The sequence below is a fragment of the Cololabis saira genome, chromosome 4, assembly GCF_033807715.1.
Source record: "Cololabis saira isolate AMF1-May2022 chromosome 4, fColSai1.1, whole genome shotgun sequence".
NCBI lineage: Eukaryota > Metazoa > Chordata > Actinopteri > Beloniformes > Belonidae > Cololabis > Cololabis saira.
The window spans coordinates 51,956,225-51,977,397 of NC_084590.1; positions in this window are offsets into that span (position 1 = coordinate 51,956,225).

Consider the following 21,173-nt stretch of genomic DNA (forward strand, 5'->3'; position numbering starts at 1 on the left):
GTATTTTTTTTATCAAAAAATCTCAGAAATAAAGGAAAAAAAAAAGTTTATTGATCCCTTCCTTCCTGTTGATCCTTCCCACTGCATACAGCACATTGTCCAGTTTATGTCTTTGTGTGGCAGGTCGGGTGTTGCTCTGCTCCACCCCCTCCCACTCAATTGGCATCACCGGTGCTTGATTGTTCATTGGCATCACCTGTTTAATCACTGCGTTCCTGCAGGGAGCATTCTCTCCCTGATATTGACCTGGAAAGGCCCTGTGTCGGCGTGCTCCGGTTGTTTGGCGTGCTCTGCTTGGTGTCGGCGTGATTATTGTGTGGTCGTTTGCAAGGTAAGTGTGGGTGTGCCAACGTTGTGCAACGTTATGGCACATTATGGTTTAACAACCGCCGTGATTTTGTTATTCTCAGTGTTGGCCGTGTCAGTTGGGTTGCAGCTGGAGGAAGTGTGGTGTCCCCTCTCTGCTGTTTTGCAGACTGGGACTGGATCGTGAGTGTTAAAGCTCTCTCTATCAGTAAGCATGCTCTTTTTTATTAATCTTTGTTGGCTATAGTAGCCCTATGCTAACAGCTGTTGCCCTCTGCTCTGTCCTGCTGTAGCTGCGGAATCTGCAGCGGTTTTTTCTCTCCTCCTGCGCTCTGAGGATGCACAGCTTATTGCTGACCATCACGGCCATCTAAGTTAAACCTCCGCGGCCTCCAGCCTTGGTGCAGCCGCTCCGTTTCCACTCTGTCTTCCGCGCCATTGTGTTGTTTCTGGTTTCTCTCCACGCAGCATCAGACTGAAGCCCCACCGCAATTGTTGTTGTTTCTTTGTTTGTTGGTTTATTTCTTTGTTTATTTTTGGTTAATTATTCATTTGCTTTCCAGTTCCTCCTTGGGCCAGCTGTTTAAAGCATTTTTCTTTCTGTTTATTTATTTTCTTTTTTTAGTCGCATCTGGTTAATTTGTTTAGTTTTATTTTGGTTACATTTCTGATTTTGTTTATTGAGCTATGTTGTCACCCATAGCTGAGTTATTATTTAAGTAAATTTAAGTATTTGTATTTACTTTAAAACAATTAATTTGTACTCTTTATGTTGGTGTGCATGTGGGTGTGAATGTTTGAGTGTTTTAGAATAGGCCATTTTAAATATTTGTATAACCCAACCCTCGAGTGTCGCTTCACCTGATTTAGTTTCTTTTCCCCTGGACAGGAGCTGGGTAGTGCGTGGCAGACTCCCCATCTCACATCCCTTCAGTTTGCTGTGGCACGTGGTGGTTTGGTTTGTAGTATTGTTGTGTGTTTCAAGTTTCTTTACTCTGTCCGCCTCCCTGAGCGTGGCCCTGTTCCCCCTTTTTTTTTTGTTTATTTCCGCCTTAACTTACTGTGGTTATAGCAGACACTCGGGTTGCAGAGAACATGTTAATTTTAAAACTAGTAAACCATTGTTAAATAATTTATATATTTTTGGAAGTCCGTCTCATGTCCTCTTTTAACTTGGCATAACAAATCTGTGTGACCTCATAGTAGACCCAGTACCGAGTGGAGTTTATTTCCTGGGGTGCAATTCCCCAGGTGGCGTTGTTGGACAACTTCCCCCTCTGCACTATGCCTCGCCACATTATCATTTTATTTCATTCTATTTTTTATTTACTGTTTAATTGTGTCTTGCTGCTTTTAATGTTGATGTAAAGCACTTTGAATGACCTTGTGTTGAATTGTGCTGTACAAATAAACTTGCCTTGCCTTACATGCTAACCACCGGCTGAAAGTCACGTGAAGATCCAAACATCCAGTCTGCATATTTGTGTTTTCAGATTTATTACATTCTTTGTCTATTATTGTGTCATGTGATGAAAATCAGATCACTTCTGATTGCAGTTACTGCAGAAACCCAGTTAAGTCCTAGATATTCAAATTACACGTGGAAAAACATTAGAACTTTGACAACAACACGCCTGGATTATCTGCAGACCCTCTGATTCAATTATTGGGATTTTTAATGAAGTTTCAAACTATATGATCTTGGGCTGGCTCTACAAATATAGTCCAGGACCAACGGGAGATTGTTTGAAATCTACTCACTATATTTCAGAGTTAACTTACACAATGTTTTTCTATAAATGAAATGTTTCATGTTTGTGAAATAACACACAAAGATTCACTCAAGAGCATGGCCAGAGTGTTGGCTTTTTATGATGAAACAATAAAGGTGAACTTTACATGTGAGTGGTCGCTGTTACCACGTTGAAACATGTGTGGGTAGATTGAGCTCTAGCGCTCTCTGCTGGTTGAAAAAGCTTACAGCACCTGGTATTCCCAGGCGGTCTCCCATCCAAGTACTAACCAGGCCCGACCCTGCTTAGCTTCCGAGATCAGACGAGATCGGGCGCATTTTTTAAAAATCTTTAATCATGAAAATATACTTTACATTAAAAACTTTTCTTGCATTCCATTCTTTGATCTCCGTCACAATCAAGACATTACTTTTAAAAGTAATGTAAAAAAAAAAAACAAGCTATATAACTTTCAAATCTCCAAGTAAATTTCCATCTGCACACAGTCATGTTCAAAGCAGAAACTATAAAATACTTCCAAAGTGAAAAAAGGCAGATTCTAATACGGTTAGCAGATCCCGAAGCAAAATTAGAAATGGAGCATCAGCCTGTCTCCTGCCGTTACTTCAACTAAAGTATTCCCTTCAACAAACATATCAATGAACTAATTTTTTCATTTCATTTCGGGTCATGTTTCAGAATCAGATATAAATCCTTTTTCAAAACAAATCTAAAATTTTAGCCACACATCCACCATCCTCCCTTCAATATGAGCAGAGTTTCTCCTGAGTTTGACCACTAATCTGGCATGGCTTAATACAAAGTCAAGCAGGTTGGTGTTGATCTTTTTATTTCTAATGCCTGTACCGAACCAGAACAGTCGCTCCCAATTAAATCGGTGAATGTAATGACGTCCCCAGTGTTTGATCAGTGTGTTTTAACCTTTCAAAGAAAGAGGTCAGACAAGTACAGTCCTGAAACAAATTAAATTAAAGCTGCAAGCAGCGATGAACGGGCCCTCGCGTGTGTAATTATCACCAATGAAGGTCAAGCACTCAAACCCGAGTCCGATGACACCACCATGACTCTCTAAGTCAAACCATTCAAAAGTTATGGCAGAAAATAGGGAATATCAAATATCAACCAATCATATGAAGATAATCGTCGCCACGGTAACGCTCTTGACTGAGAAAAGTAATGCGCATCGTTGCAGGATGGAAACGCACATTTTGATGTATAACACACCTGGGTGCACGTTACGGTTCGGGCGCATTAACGGTCAAACAATTGGCCTAAATTACCGACTTCCTGTTGGGTTTGGGCCATGGCGCCAAGAGACTTTTCTTTAAGTTGTGACATGATACAGGTGTGTACCGATTTTCGTGCATGTACGTACAACCGTATTGTGGGGCTTGAGGCACAAAGTTTTCTAGGGGGCGCTGTTGAGCCATTAGGCCACACCCATTAATGCAAACCATTAAATATAACATTTTTCACCAGGCCTGGCTTGGTGCAAAATTTGGTGACTTTTGGGGCACATTTAGGGGGAAAAAGGCCCTCATTTCGCCGGGAGGAAAGTAACGAGAAGAGAAACGAGGAAAAAAAATCCTACAGATACAATCGGGCCTTCGCACTGTCAGTGCTTGGGCCCTAAAAATAACAGTAATTATAGTAACACTATCATATGCTGTAACAATGCACCTTCCAATAATCATATCTACATCACACTGCTGCACCTTTCAGTTTTTTAATTGTATATATGTTAATAAGTGCCACATTTGTTTATTTACTGTTTGCTATTTTTAAATCTGGGTACATTGAGTGAAATAACTGGAGTCAAATTCCTTGTTGGGCAAAGTTCAAACTTGGTCAATAAAGGTGATTCTGATTCTGATGTGTTTTTACTCAATTCAGTTCATTTATGTTGGCTTAAACTTTTTGGGTTCTTTCTTCATATCTGACGCATATTCAAGTATTCTGTGCAGTTTGTGTTAGAATGAGACTGTAATCTATGTCAGTATTACAATAAATAAAAGAAAGAGAGTGATAAATGATCTCTCTCATGAAATAAAAGGCAGATTTGTGCTGATGGTGAACAAGAGAATAAAAAGTTCCTTGTGATGGTCGGTGCTGCTCCTGGTACTGAGATTAATCACAGACAAACACTTATTAACCACAGTAAACTGAACAAGAGAAAAGATCCAAGTTTTACTGAAGATTTTTTACTTTCTTTGAAGTGTTAACAATCATCGTAATATCCAGAAAACATTTACAATATTTACTGGAACAAACTGAGGAACATTCATTGACCAAGTCAAGTTCATTTGTGGTTCGTGCAGAGGTGGAAAAAGTACAAAAATATTGTACTTAAGTAAAAGTACAAATTTTCTGCTTGAAAATTACTTAAGTAAAAGTAAAAAGTATTTGAAAGAAAGAAAGAAAGAAAGAAAGAAAGAAAGAAAGAAAGAAAGAAAGAAAGAAAGAAAGAAAGAAAGAAAGAAAGAAAGACTTTTTGACTTAACATGAAATAAATGGATATATGAAAAGCTTGTAAAACTCTGGAATTCAGAAACTATGTACATCTCCTTCTTCATCATCATCATCACGGTACAGTCAGAGTCTGTCCACACAAACTGGTTCTGCTTTAACTCTACACGACTCATCCGTCCTGGTCATGCAAACCATCTCCACCTGTAGAGGGAAGAAGAAAGAAGAGAGCAGATAAAGGAGTGTTTGGAGAGATCCCTCCATCAGCTGTAGAGGAAGAAGAAAGAAGAGAGCAGATAAAGGAGTGTTTGCAGAGATCCCTCCCTCAGCTGTAGAGGGAAGAAGAAAGAAAAGAGCAGATAAAGGAGTGTTTGGAGAGATCCCTCCATCAGTTGTAGAGGGAAGAAGAAAGAAGAGAGCAGATAAAGGAGTGTTTGCAGAGATCCCTCCATCAGATGTAGACGAAGAAGAACGAAGAGAGCAGATAAAGGAGTGTTTGCAGAGATCCCTCCATCAGCTGTAGAGGAAGAAGAACAAAGAGAGCAGATAAAGGAGTGTTTGCAGAGATCCCTCCATCAGCTGTAGAGGGAAGAAGAAAGAAGAGGTTCTATTAACAGAACCAAGGCTGACATTGTGATTGACAGGTTACATCTTTGAGCTCCGACCTTTATATGTTCATGTGGTTGATTGTGAGATTGTTGCAGCTCCAGGTCCAGGTCCAGATCCAGATCCAGATCCAGGTTCAGGTTCAGGTCCAGGTCCAGGTCCAGGTCCAGGACTGTCGTGTCCTTCATGTGGTCGTGAACTTATTGTTGACGTCGTTTCCTCATATTCTGCACTTCACTGCATCACCAGTGATTTTCACCAACGGACAAAACCTCAGAAAAGTGCGTCCACCAGCCTTAATGTGTGAGTGAAGGACCGAAACTTTCTACATTCAAATCACTTTTTGAACATCTGACAGGTTTTTTTTTTGCTATTGATGAATTTTACTAAATATCCATACAGACTGTTAACACTGTTATGATCTTTTTAATAAATACGATATAAAAAAGATATATTCCTGTACGATTACGTTTTTTGACAAATCGTCCTCAAACCTGTTAGGGTTGACAAGTACAATCCAAAAAAATCATTGTGCCGAGTTTGGTGTTAATGGAGACTTCAGGTAAAAAGGTACTGAAATTTATTAAATGTAAAAAAAAATGGCCAAAAACAGTGGATTTAACATCAAAATATCAAGAAATGTTAAAAGGGGCAAATTTAGCAAAGCATTCGAGGAATCGATCCTGAAAGTTTAGCTCAAGGACAAATGGTTGATTACATATATAATACATACACAGGAGTTAGCCAGTGGGAGGAACAACTTCCTAGCTCACATCAGGAATACACAGTGACTGCTGGGTATTTCCTTCTTGGAGACTCTACTTATCCTTTGCAGGACTGGCTCTTGAAACCATTCCATGACCCTGGACGACTGACAGCAGAACAGTCTTTAAGCACAAAGTCAACCGAGCACCAGTGGTTGTGTCACGGCTCAAAAGACAGAAAACCCAAATGCACAACATCAAACGGAGTATCAGAGTCCCAGGCCGACACACGGCCAAAGTTCAGGGGGCCGGGCCGACCGCCGAGACAGTTCTGGAGGCCGCCCTCGGGGCGTAGCAGGCGGGTCAGGAGGCCTGGGGGCGTAGCAGGCGGGTCAGGAGGTCTGGGGACGTAGCAGGCGGGTCAGGAGCTCTCGGGGCGTAGCAGGCGGGTCAGGAGGTCTGGGGGCGTAGCAGGCGGGTCAGGAGGTCTGGGGGCGTAGCAGGCGGGTCAGGAGATCTGGGGGCGTAGCAGGCAGGTCAGGAGGTCTGGGGACGTAGCAGGCAGGTCTGGAGGTCTGGGGGCGTAGCAGGCGGGTCAGGAGGTCTGGGGACGTAGCAGGCGGGTCAGGAGGTACGGGGGCGTAGCAGGCGGCTCAGGAGGTCTGGGGGCGTAACAGGCGGGTCAGGAGGTCTGGGGGCGTAGCAGGCGGGTCAGGAGGTCGGTCTGGGAGCGTAGCAGGCGGGTCAGGAGGTCGGTCTGGGGGCGATGCGTCCAGGACCACCGCCGGAGCAGGAACAGGGGGCGATGCGTCCAGGACCACCGCTAGAGCCGGAACAGGGGGCGATGCGTCCAGGACCACCGCTAGAGCCGGAACAGGGGGCGATGCGTCCAGGACCACCGCTAGAGCCGGAACAGGGGGGCGATGCGTCCAGGACCACCGCCGGAGCAGGAACAGGGGGGCGATGCGTCCAGGACCACCGCCGGAGCAGGAACAGGGGGCGATGCGTCCAGGACCACCGCCGGAGCAGGAACAGGGGGCGATGAGTCCAGGACCACCACTAGAGCCGGAACAGGGGGCGATGCGTCCAGGACCACCGCCGGAGCAGGAACAGGGGGCGATGCGTCCAGGACCACCGCCGGAACAGGAACAGGCTGGGACTGCCGCCGCCGTCTTTTCTCCTGAAGCTGGAGACTCCTGGGCCCATTTCGAGCCAGGTGTGTTCCCCAGACAGGGGGAAGAGACTGGGGTGGGTCCGGGACCACCTCGGGAACAGCAACAGGCTGGGGCTGGCGGCATGTTCCTGTCCCATTCAACATACGGTGGTAGGACGCCACTTGGTTACCGTAAAAGAGCTCCAACAGATCCACGTTCTTTCCTGGTGGGTCCATGCTGGCTGGGTTCATACTTTTGGCCAGATTGTACTGTCACGGCTCAAAAGACAGAGAACCCAAATGAACAACATCAAACGGAGTATCAGAGTCCAAGAGGCTTTAATCAGGTCAGAGGTAGGCAGGAGTCAAAAACCGGGAAGACAGGCAAATCAGGCAGACAAATCCAAAGGGGCAGGCAAAAATCCAAAAACCGGGAATCAGGCAAAGTCACAGGCAGGCAGGCAGAATCAGGAATGCTGGAAAGCTAGACAATCTGGCAACTGGCATGTGGAAATGGGCCGGTATACAAAGGGGAACTGATGATCATGGGAACCAGGTGTGCAGATGGGCGGGGAAGCACAGGTGAGGGGAAAGAGAAGATGTCTGGCTGATGAGGGTGGCAGGATCTGGAACAGGAGAGTGATCATGGAAAAAACATATCCCCAACTGGGAAACCATGACAGGTTGTAGAAGATGAATTCAGCAGGTTGCCTTCTGTGATGTCCGACTGGTGAAATGAATGGAGATGACTTCCTGTCCACTACATAATCTGTGTGAAAGTCATCGAAAGACGTATGAAACATCATAGGATGAACCTGCAGCAGCAACGCTTCAGCCAGTGGTGGCAGTGGCTCGGGGTGGAGAGGAGGCAGAGATGTTAGAGATGTGCTAATGCAGTATTTGTGGAATAGTTAATGCTATAATTAGATTACATTCTGTATCTCAGAAATGTGTAACAATAAATTTGTGCTTTTTGCAGATATATGGATTTTGTCCATCCATCCATCTTCATCCACTTGATGTGGGACTGGTTAGCGGGGGCAGCAGTCTGAGCAGAGATGTCCAGACTTCCCTCACCCCACACATTTCCTCCAGCTCTTCTGGAGGGATCCAGAGACGTTCCCAGGTCAGCCAAAAGACATTCCCTCCGGTGTGGCCTGGATCTTCTCCTGGTGGGACATGCCAGGAACACCTTCCCAGGAGGTGTCCAGGGGGCATCATATGATAGTTTTTCAAGTTTTAGGTATGACGTTGTCTGATTATTTCGCTTTTTTGCTGTGCTGAGGTGTTTTTTGCAATTCCACACTTCACACTGATCACATCTTTAGAGTTTATCACTCGTGTGAGTACGTTGGTGCTTCTTTAGCTGACTTGATGTGGTAAAAGCTGCCTCACACTGATCACATCTGAACGGTTTATCTCCAGTGTGAATACGTTGGTGTCTCTTTAGCTTTCCTGACTCAGTAAAAGCTGCTCCACACTGTTCACATCTGAACGGTTTATCTCCAGTGTGAACACGTTGGTGTATCATTAGACTACCTCGTTGGGTAAAAGCTGCTCCACACTGATCACACTTAAACGGTTTTTCTCCAGTGTGAATACGTTGGTGAGTCCTTAGATTACCTCGTTGGGTAAAAGCTGCTCCACACTGATCACAAGTGAACGGTTTATCTCCAGTGTGAATACGTTGGTGAATCTTTAGATCACTTTGTCGGGTAAAAGCTGCTCCACACTGATCACACCTAAACGGTTTATCTCCAGTGTGAATACGTTGGTGAGTCCTTAGATCACTTGATCTGGTAAAAGCTGCTCCACACTGATCACACGTAAACGGTTTATCTCCAGTGTGAATGCGTTGGTGTATCTTTAGATGATATTTTCTGGTAAAAGCTGCTCCACACTGATCACAAGTGAACGGTTTGTATCCAGTGTGAATACGTTGGTGAATCTTTAGATGATCTTGTCTGGTAAAAGCTGCTCCACACTGATCACACCTAAACGGTTTATCTCCAGTGTGAATACGTTCGTGAGTCCTTAGATGACCTCGTTGGGTAAAAGCTGCTCCACACTGATCACACCTAAACGGTTTATCTCCAGTGTGAATCATCTTATGTTTTCTCAGACCTGATGAAGTGGTGAAGATTTTCTTGCAGTGATCACAACGATAACTTGTGGGTCTCTCTTTGCCTTTATGTTTCTGTAAGGACAGAGAAGAAGAATTAAATCATCTTGTTGGCCGACTCACAAAAGCTTTTCAGTTTCTATAAAGTGCTGTCTGTCTCAGTGCTGTTATTGACAGCCAGAAACCTTCAGATGAAACATCTCAGTACGTCAAATCAAAAGTGTAAATGGTTAAAGCTACTAACACGAAAACCATCAAAATAGTTCATTAATAGGGATGGGTATTGATAAGATCTTCCAACCATTTTTCATTCAAGCAATGTTGAGAGCATGCATGCTGAGCTGTCTTGGATGATGAGGATCGACTAGCATGCAGCATTATTATTTTTTTGAAAAATATCTGTATATTACGCAAACCTGGCTTCTTGTTTATGCAACTTCTACCAACAAATAATAGACACAGCTATGATACCACACTGGTCGTAGCTAATCACTTTTCTCTGCCTATGCCCAGAACCAATGCTTTGAAAACAACAGTAATGTAAAGAGCAGTCGCACACTGGAACCATCTCCCCCATGTATAGTTGCAATAAACAAGGTGTCGGGTTTTAAAAGGAGACTGAAGCAGCTGTGGTTCAGAAGGAAGTCATGATCGGTCCTAGGTCTATTTTGTGATTATTGTGCAAATGTCAAACCATTCAAAAGTTATGGCAGAAAATAAGGACAACCAATCAGAAGAAGGGGCGAGGATAATTCAGGCCAATGAAGGTCAAGGACTCAATACTGAGTCCCATGACACCACCCACGACTGTCTATGTCAAACCATTAAAATGTTATGGCAGAGAAAAGTTTTCAAGGGGGCGTTGTTGAGCCCTTAGGCCACGCCCATTAATGCAAACCATTAAATATCAAATTTATCGCCAGGCCTGACTTGCATGCAAAAGTTGGTGACTTTTGGAGAACTATCAAATATGGACCAATCAGATGAAGGATGGGCACGCTTTTTGGCGTCTAGCGTTGCCGCGATAACGCTTTTGAAAGAGAAAAGTAATGCGTGTCGTCGCAGGATGGAGACCCACATTTTGACGTATAACACACCTGGGGGCACGTTGCGGTTCGGGCCGTATTAACTGTCGAAGGAATGGCATAAATTGCGCCAAAATTACGCGATTAATTCAAAATGTTCAAAATGGCCGACTTCCTGTTCAGTTTCGGCCATGGCGCCAAGAGATTTTTCTTTAAGTTGCGACATGGTACAGGTGTGTACCGATTTTCGTTCATGTACGTCAAAGCGTATTATGGGGCTTGAGGCGCAAAGTTTTTCCTGTCTGAACCAATCAGATGACGGGTGGGCGCGCTTTGTGGCGTCTAGCGTTGCCACGGTAACGGGTTTGACTGAGAAAAGTAATGCGTGTTGTCGCAGGATGGAGACGCACATTTTGATGTATAACACACCTGGATGCACGTTACGGTTCGGGCCGTATTAACTGCCGAAGGAATGGCATAAATTTCGCCAAAATGACACGATTAATTGAAAATGGCCGATTTCCTGTTGGGTTTCGGCCATGGCGCCAGGAGACTTTTCTTTAAGTTGCGACATGATACAGGTGTGTACCGATTTTCGTGCATGTACGTCAAACCGTATCGTGGGGCTTGAGGCACAAAGTTTTCAAGGGGGCGCTGTTCAGCCCCCTCCCCCCGACCTGCCCATATCATATACCCATAAGCTTATGATGTTGTATTGTTGTGTGTTTGTTGCTTTTCTGTGCTGAGGTGTTTTTTTTTGCACCTTGACACTAGGTATTAATACACAGTGTGAAGATGCCTTTTTTCCCTCCTCCCCCATCCCAGTGTCATCCTTCCTCTAAAAATGGCGTCCGTATTAATGGAGCCATCGGTGTAAACCGAAGTCAAGTTCTCTCGCCTGATTTATGTCTGACCTGGCAATAAAGCTTTTTCTGATTCTGATTCTGAAAAGTTGTCTCCAGGATCTTTCCAGAGACCCAGAACATGAACATAAACCCCGAGCAATTATTACATAAACAATGGCAGGTAAAAACTCCCCTAGTGGGAGAAAAACCTTAAGCCAAACAGTGGCAAGGAAAAACTCCCCTTTAGGAGGAAGAAACCTGGACCAGGACCTGGATCATAAGGGGGGACCCTCCTGCCGAAGGCCAGACTGGTGGGTCAGGGACGGCAACAGCCCAGCAGGCAGGTGGAAGCAGCAACGGGATGACCAGGGGTGGGGACCGCAGGCTGGTGGAAGCAGCAGCGGGTTGACCGGGGGTGGGGACAGCAGGCAGGTGGAAGCAGCAGCGGGATGACCGGGGGTGGGGACCACAGGCCAGCACGCAGCTCCTGAAGCTCCGGCCCAATCATCAAGTCCCAGGTTGGTGTGCAGGGTCGGGGAAAGGTTGAGAAGGGGCAGGGCCTTTTCATTTGATCATGATCTAATAATTTACATGCAAACGTTTCTATGTTGCCTGCAATATAAAGTATCTTACTGAGCAAGTTTTGCTTCTCCTTAAGGACCACTTTTGCCAGGGTGGGACGTCTTCATCCATACAAATCACCAAGTGAATTAATGCTGGCCAGTTGGAAATTGCAGTGCAGTTATACAGTTTCTGAGTCCTAGTATATATTTAGTGTTGACCAGTTTAATGGTTTTGAAGTTATTTGTGTTTTTCTTAAGTAATATTTGTTTTCTTTTTTAACGTCTAGAACTATTTCCTCAAATCTTTGACCCTCACTGCCAGGCTTAAAAAAAACACAGAAGAAAGTCATGAGGAACCTTTTGGGGTTAAGTTTGCCAAAAACCTTGGAATTTCAAGATTCCACCAACAGGGCAAGGAGCAAAAAAAAAAACACCCTACGGTCAGCGTTTTTAGATACAACCCCATTATTATCACTGGATGATTAATGTTTGTTTAACCCTTTCGGACCTACCATAGAACAAGTCCATCTACAAGTATTTTTATTTCCTATGCATCCTATGCAACAACCCATATAAGTCAATCTTTAATAATCTGTATGTTACAAGACCATACTAACTAAATAAATTGGCAAAAAGTGCAAATAACTACCAAAACAATGTAAATCTTTTTTTTTTTTTTTTTTACACATATTTCTCTAAATACAGAAATCCCATAGCTAGATCCCTCAAAATTGTCAATGGAAAAAAGTAACACAGAAGCCTTTCAAACCACAGGAAATTTATTTGGAATTAATTCATACTTTAGTTTCTGAGATACATCATTTTCCATATTGCGTTTAGATATCGTGTCTTCATCTGCACTGAATTCAGCTTTGCTCAAGGTAAACCGTTTCGCGCACACGGACTTTGGTGGATCCATAATATGTTTGTTTGTGGGCTTGTATAGTGAGTATGTAGTGCTCGTATGGAGTGTGTAGGTTGTAGCAGAGTAATCTTTTGTGAAAATCTCTGATAAAAAGCACAAACAAGAATGCAAATTCAAACCAACTAGTTTCCCAGGGGAATGACGTCACCTCCCTTTTCACGGGAAGTGGCGTTAAAAAAATACTGTGAAAAAATACAACCTAATGACACGCTCACAACGTGATGATGAACTGTATGTGTCAACTTATTTCAACGTAGGACGTGCTGTGAACACGTACCGGATCGATAAATAACCCGCCATGTCAATTATGAAGATTTCTGTGTGCGCAATTTTACTGGATTATTATGTGATTTTTCCAAACGATTTAATGGATCAAGACAGAACACTGGGACACACTAAATGCAAGATATGCAAGTGAAACTCTTCCTTTTTAACAGGCAAAAAGAATTAAAGAGGATTAAAGGGTTAACAGGCATTGGGCAATGTAAATGCAAGGCGTGTTATTTCCTCCCTGGTCCCTGAGGAGGAGTTATGGGGAGGGGAAAGGACTCGGGAGGAATTATCGAGGGGTCCTACCTAACCTGACAGCCCACTCAGGGCTTTCCACAAGCGCCGGCTGCCGGCCATATAGCCCACTACATAATTAAGTCCAGCCGGCTACTTTAATGACCATTATTTTTATAGCCTATAGGCTATAAATATTATCGAATATTTTCGATTTTAATAAAATTAAATGTTTTTTTCACAGACTGACAATAATGTCAAACTGAACCACACTCATTAAAGTTGTGATTCGCTCTGCTTGTACCGATAATAACCACAAATTACTCTGATCACCGCCGACTTCATTGAGAGAAACTCATCCCCGACGTGTGTGTGTATATGTGTGTATATGTGTGTATATGTGTGTATATGTGTGCGTGTGTGCGTGTGTGCGTGTGTGTGTGCGTGCGTGCGTGCGTGCGTGCGTGTATATGTGCGTGCGTGCGTGTGCGTGTGCGTGTGCGTGTGTGCGTGCGTGCGTGCGTGCGTGTGTGCGTGCGTGCGTGCGTGCGTGCGTGCGTTTTCTCTTCAAGCGTTTGTGGTAAGACGCACTAAGTGCTTATTTGTGAGTGAGGAGCCTCGACCAATGGCGTGCGTCGCTGGCCTATTTAAGGGGAGGTGATGGGAAACCCGGAAACAAAGCTCGACTCTTCGCCCACGCCCACTGCGGGTTCCGGTCGGTTTCCCGTCTCGTTCCTCATCCACCTGTGGCTTTGGCCGGCTCGTGTCAGAAGCGGATCTTGCAGCAAGATTTCATGCTTGATTGCAACTGGTACGTAGTCTACATTTGTTTCAGCATGCTGTGACGGCACCTTGTTTGCTACTTTTAATTCACTGCCGACCTGCACCTGATCGCTTTTTCAGCACGTTCCGGCGTCCAGTTTCCTTCCAGTCTGCGCAGCGCGCATTCTGTGAGTTTTGGGGCTCGCTCCGAGCGTCTGTTAATCAGGCGACTTGTGGAATTGGGCGAGCTTCACTAGGATTAATTAAGACGCCTGGCATCATCTGGTATGTGCTCTTTTAACCAATCTTACTTTCGGCAGTTATTATTTGTAACTTGTGTGTGTTTGTATGTATTTTAGGGGTTGTCGGTTTGGTCCCGCTGCCGTTCTTGTCAACCTGAAATTACCGAGCAGTGTCCTGGTTGGACTGACGCTGTCGCCCGTGTGAAGAGTCTGCAAGACCACCAAGCATCAAAGCATTTTTATACTAAGTTTTAGCAGTTGTGCGAAAGAAAGAAAGAAAGAAAGAAAGAAAGAAAGAAAGAAAGAAAGAAAGAAAGAAAGAAAGAAAGAAAGAAAGAAAGAAAGAAAGAAAGAAAGAAAGAAAGAAAGAAAGAAAGAAAGAAAGAAAGAAAGAAAGAAAGAAAGAAAGAAAGAAAGAAAGAAAGAAAGAAAGACTTTAGATTGTGTGTTTTAACTTTAGATTATGTTTTAACTTTAGATTATGTGTTTTAACTTTAAATTATGTGTTTTAACTTTAGATTATGTGTTTTAACTTTAAATTATGTGTTTTAACTTTAGATTGTGTGTTTTAACTTTAGATTGTGTGTTTTAACTTTAGATTATATTTTAACTTTAGATTGTGTGTTTTAACTTTAGATTATGTGTTTTAACTTTAGATTATGTGTTTTAACTTTAGATTATGTGTTTTAACTTTAGATTATATTTTAACTTTAGATTGTGTGTTTTAACTTTAGATTATATTTTAACTTTAGATTGTGTGTTTTAACTTTAGATTATATTTTAACTTTAGATTATGTTTCAACATCACAATAAAACACTAAGTGCGTCCGTGTTTCCGCCACGTTCACACATTCAGACGGAAACACGTTTAAAAGTCTCCGATCACGTGTTTGTGTTTTCTGGTTCCGTTCAAAGTTACGGACACGGAATAAGATAAAGTGTTTGGATCCTCGTCATCAGAACCTGGACCTGCAGACGGTGGCGTCGCCTGGCCTGGGCGTCCCGGGCTTTAGCCACGGACGTTTTTTCTTTAGCCCCGGATAATTCAACTTCAGAAGAAAAAAATCATAACTGTACATTAACGAGTCACTAAAGAAGTTGTAGTTTTCCATTATCAGTGAATGCAACACGGGATGACGTGGAGACACCAAGACCAATCAGAGAGATGGATTGTCCCGTATTGAACTAATCAGTGTTGTGCAAGTTCATACTTCTCATGAACTAGTTTAAAGTTCAGTTCACATAGTTTAAAAATGAACAGTTCACGTTCATAGTTCACCATTTTCATTTTGAACTAGTTCAAATTCAGTTCATTTCAATATTTTTAGGTGAGAAGTACAAATGAAACGCGCCCCTCCAGGGTTGGAGACCCCTGCTGAATACAATCATGTATTGTCCTAGTGGCGCTTCAACTTAACTCAGAGGCTGTAAATCTCCAACATTGTAGTGCATTATCAATTTGTCTACCTGTTACTGGGAAATCAGACCTCTTGGTCTTTCTGGGAACTTTTTTGATTGTCAAGGAATTGCAGATATTTTCTCACACTAGACAGATGCTTTAACTCTGCATGACGTTTTAAATTTGAAGTTGACGAGGCAGACGCTCTGACTTGTTTTCTCAGCGCAGGTGGACATAATCTTCACAGAAAGGTTAGATTTCTACCGTCAGACTCTTTGGGAGACGATGTGGGGAATTGGGAATTAAAAGTTCCGTATTGAACCAATACGGACATATATTATGCCAGGCCCGGTTCTACGAGGGTGCATAAGCATCAGCATTACACCCTCAGTTTGTGTTTGCTGCTCAGTTGAAAAGACGAAAAGAAAACTGACAAATTTGCCCGCGTTAAGCCTGATTTATGGTTCTGCGTTAAATCGACGGTGTAGGGTACGCGGCGACGCGCACCGTACGTTAACATCCCCGCTTATTATACGCCGTAAGCTCTGCGTTGGTGCAACGCGGAACCATAAATCAGCCAGTGTCCGTCACTGCGTGCAGCAGTTACTGCACCAGCAAGACGCTGCTCTCTGATTATGGCTCACAGTTTATGAAAACCCCAAATAAAAAATAAATTACAGAATATTTTATGAAATCAATAAACAATTCCATCATCAAAATTATAACAAATAAAGGTTTAACATATCTTGCTTTGCATGTAATAAGACTAGGTAATGTATTAGTTTCACCTTTTAAGTTGAATTATTGAAATAAATTAACTTTTACACCATATTCTAGTTGAATTATTGAAATAAATTAACTTTTACACCATATTCTAGTTGAATTATTGAAATAAATTAACTTTTACACCATATTCTAGTTGAATTATTGAAATAAATTAACTTTTACACCATATTCTAGTTGAATTATTGAAATAAATTAACTTTTACATCATATTCTAGTTGAATTATTGAAATAAATTAACTTTTACAACATATTCTAGTTGAATTATTGAAATAAATTAACTTTTACACCATATTCTAGTTGAATTATTGAAATAAATTAACTTTTACACCATATTCTAGTTGAATTATTGAAATAAATTAACTTTTACACCATATTCTAGTTGAATTATTGAAATAAATTAACTTTTACATCATATTCTAGTTGAATTATTGAAATAAATTAACTTTTACAACATATTCTAGTTGAATTATTGAAATAAATTAACTTTTACACCATATTCTAGTTGAATTATTGAAATAAATTAACTTTTACACCATATTCTAGTTGAATTATTGAAATAAATTAACTTTTACACCATATTCTAGTTGAGTTATTGAAATAAATTAACTTTTACACCAAATTCTAGTTGAATTATTGAAATAAAATAACTTTTACACCATATTCTAGTTGAATTATTGAAATAAATTAACTTTTACACCATATTCTAGTTGAATTATTGAAATAAATTAACTTTTACACCATATTCTAGTTGAGTTATTGAAATAAATTAACTTTTACACCATATTCTAGTTGAGTTATTGAAATAAATTAACTTTTACACCATATTCTAGTTGAGTTATTGAAATAAATTAACTTTTACACCATATTCTAGTTGAGTTATTGAAATAAATTAACTTTTACACCATATTCTAGTTGAGTTATTGAAATAAATTAACTTTTACACCATATTCTAGTTGAATTATTGAAATAAAATAACTTTTACACCATATTCTAGTTGAATTATTGAAATAAGTTAACTTTTACACCATATTCTAGTTGAATTATTGAAATAAATTAACTTTTACACCATATTCTAGTTGAATTATTGAAATAAGTTAACTTTTACACCATATTCTAGTTGAATTATTGAAATAAATTAACTTTTACACCATATTCTAGTTGAATTATTGAAATAAATTAACTTTTACACCATATTCTAGTTGAGTTATTGAAATAAATTAACTTTTACACCATATTCTAGTTGAGTTATTGAAATAAATTAACTTTTACACCATATTCTAGTTGAGTTATTGAAATAAATTAACTTTTACACCATATTCTAGTTGAGTTATTGAAATAAATTAACTTTTACACCTGTAGTTATATTCTACATCTTGGCTGATGTGGACATACATATAGGAGGATATTTCAGCTGCTATATGGTTGTCTGTCTGTACAGTCATGCAAGTTCAATGCTATTAAAGAACACGTTTTTTCATATAAAATAAACACATTTTTATGCAGTTTAGAAGTTTTGTGGGGTTTTTTGGCTCCTGCGCTGCTGAAATCGGGGCGTCCTTTATTTCTATTTCTGAAAGGTGGAAACCTCTTTTTGCTTTAATTCCTGTGTTATCTATAAGTGAATCATCCTGTTTCTATCAATATAATATGTTTTATTCTCAATTCTGGTACATTTTGGCAGTGTTTGTCTGCAGAACCTGGACCTGAACCTGCAGAACCTGAACCTGCAGAACCTGGACCTGAACCTGCAGAACCTGGACCTGCAGAACCTGGACCTGCAGAACCTGGACCTGGACACTGACCTGCAGACCAGAGGAAGATCCCGCTCTGGTCCTGATGCTGGACTCCTGGTTCTGGTTCTGATCCATCTCCTAGTCCTGGTTCTGGTTCTGATCCTGCAGATCTTCCATCTAAAAGTTCGTCTGCAAAACCTCCACTGTGAGGACGGAACCGGAACCACGTGACCTCTTTATTTAAAAAAAAACTTTATTATCCAAACTTGCTGAACAAACAGCAACCAGGTTTTAGAACCAGAGCGGCTTCATGTGGCGGGCGGTGATTCGGGGAAATGTCGCCATCTGCTGGACGAATAAATGAAGTGCAACACCAAACGGAGGAGGAAGGAGGAAAACTCATTCTAGAATTCTTTAGAAAACCACAATGTGCTTTATACCTTACAGTTTTTCACAGTTGCTAAAACCCAAAAAGCAAAAATTTGGCACAATTTGCACAACCTTCACTTCATGTACCAATTGCTCGACCCAAGTTGGCACTACTTCACACTCCCTTATCTGCATTAGAGTCTGACTTTCCTTCTTTACACTCTGAGCTCAATTACAAATCACCTTGCTGTCAAAACACTACACAAAATTTTCGGTTGTTGCACACAGTTCTCAAGTAAAATCTCAAAGCATCAACCTATAACACAAATATTCAAAACACTACACACAATGTTCAGTCGTTGAACACACTTCTCAAATAAAATCTCAAAGCATCAAACTACAACACGCAAATATTCAAATCTCTAAACTTTCAGGTCTGTTGAGCAATTTTCAATCAGGACTGCAGTATAAAAACACCGCAATGGAGGTGAATGAGTACATTTTCATTGATGAGGTTCAACCTGGTGAAGAAGAGGCGCCGGGGCAGAAGTGTCATTGGCCAGCGGGCCATTGTTGAGGTCCCCGGCCAGCGTGGTGGCAACATCACCATGTGTGCGGCCATGAATCATCATGGCATCCTCCACCATCATGCCCACCTAGGGGCCTATAATACTGCCCGTCTCCTTGCCTTCCTGGACGGCCTGCATGACCTGCTAATACCACCTGGTCGGATGGATGTCCCACATCGGATCCATTATATCGTCATCTGGGACAATGTCAGTTTCCATAGGGTTGCTCTGGTGCGTGGGTGGTTCCAGGACTCTATTTCTTCCACCTTACTCTCCCTTCCTTAATCCAATAGAGGAATTATTTTCAGCATGGAGGTGGAAGGTGTATGAAGGGAACCCACAGGGCCGGGTCCCACTGCTGCAGGCCATGGAGGAGGCTTGTGGAGACGTAAGTGTGGAGGCTTCATTCGCCACTCAAGGCCATTCTTCCAACGCTGCCTGGACAGGGAGCACATCGATGTGATGTGGACGAGCCCTCTGGCCTGACAGGAACCGGAGTGTGACGGGGTTCTTTCCAGAAAAAACTCTCCAATCAAAAAAAAACTGGCAGTCGGATAATATTAAAGTATAATATTATATTTTTATTGTGCCGGCCTTCAAGGATTCAAAGGTGCATCTTTTATAATAATGCAAGAAAAAATACTGCAGTTGAAAAAAACGAAATTAATTGAAAAATGCAAAAGAATTAAATAAAACAAAACATTCAAACAGGAAGTTTCTCACAAAGCCAAAAATTTCTACTGAGATGCTTCTGTACAGCTGATTTCAAAAACCTCCAACCCAAGCCAAACCGGCTTCATTTATACCTTTAACCCCTCCCACTACACCTGGATTCAATCACTGATCCCTCTGTTTGGCAATCAGAGTGAATGGGACACAGCTGATGACCATGCGGTGTGTGTGTGTGTGTGTGTGTGCATGTGAGTATACATGTATGAATGAATAAACATAGGACAACTAAGTGTGCACCCTCAGTTGAGCTACTAAACTGGGAAAAATAAAGGATAATGGTGATCATTAATGGTGCTTAAGAGAGAAAGGGAGCAGAGAGAAAGTACAGCATGCGTGTATGAATGTAGTTGTGTGAATGTATGTTTGTGCACTGCCTGCAGTCAGGGGAGGACCGCACTCAGTGAGGGAGCCGCTCCGTCACACGGAGACATGATGGCTAATTTTCTTTTGTGAGGGGGGGGTTACTGTACTGTTCTGTTCTGGGTGTGCTAAAATTACACTGTTTTTGTGAGGGGGGGTTACTGTACTGTCCTGTTCTGTGTGTGCTAAAATTACACTGTTTTGGTTGCATATTTGTGTGCTGTTTTATGTTTGACTATACAAACGTAGGCCTACAGACATTTTACAAAAGGAGAAAAAGCACATTTTCCAAAGTCATTGTCATTCATATGGTGTGTTCTGTTTCTATAATTGTGTTTTCAGTTTTGCACCTAAGGGTGCTGCAAATGCTTGGTAGTGTGCAGACAAATGCTTAGTTGTGTGTACTCAGTGAATGGTATGTGTGTGTCATTTGAAAAAATGTCTGTGTACCAAATGAAAACACGAGTTCCATTTTGTGAACAGGTAAGAGATTTGATGCAAAGAGTCATCAAAGATCCTCTATACACACGTTTATAGAACGTCTCTGGAGTCGTCTTGCAAAGGGAGTGTCAGGTTTAGCGTGTTGTGTGTGAGGTTTTCAGATCTGTGTGTTCAGTTTGAAAAAAGCTGTTATTGTTTTGAGAAATGGGTGTTAATAATTGTGAAAATCTGTAATATGGTTGATATTAAATGTGTTTCTCTTTCAGATACGTGGACCTGGAGAACAACTAGACGACGTACCTGCCAAGAGTCTGTTCTGGAAACTTAAAGCAGCTCCACCTTCCACTGATCATTCTGCTCATTTGGTTTTGTCTCTTCCTAACCTTTGTGTTTTAGCTACTTACTCCAGTTATTGTTGCTATTTATTTATAATTAAAGGTTTTCCCTGAGGGTTTTTTCAATGGGATCTTATCTGTTACAGTCATATAATTAACAATCATTTCAAGTGGATAATCAAACTAAACATGTATAATTGAACAAGGAACGAGACAAAGCTTCAAAGCTGAAAGAGAAACAAGCCACATTTATTAATACAAAAAGAACAATACACACATGATAAACAAATATATCTGGTAAATACATTTGTTTCTGAATTTTATGGAAAACTCTATAACTCTAACTTCAATGCAAAAGATTGTGCAGACTTTCTTGAGAAAATCCAACCTAATATTCCCTCAATTGATGAAAATGTTAAATCCACTTGTGACTCTGACCTCTCTATTATTGAAATCAAAAATAACTTGTTTT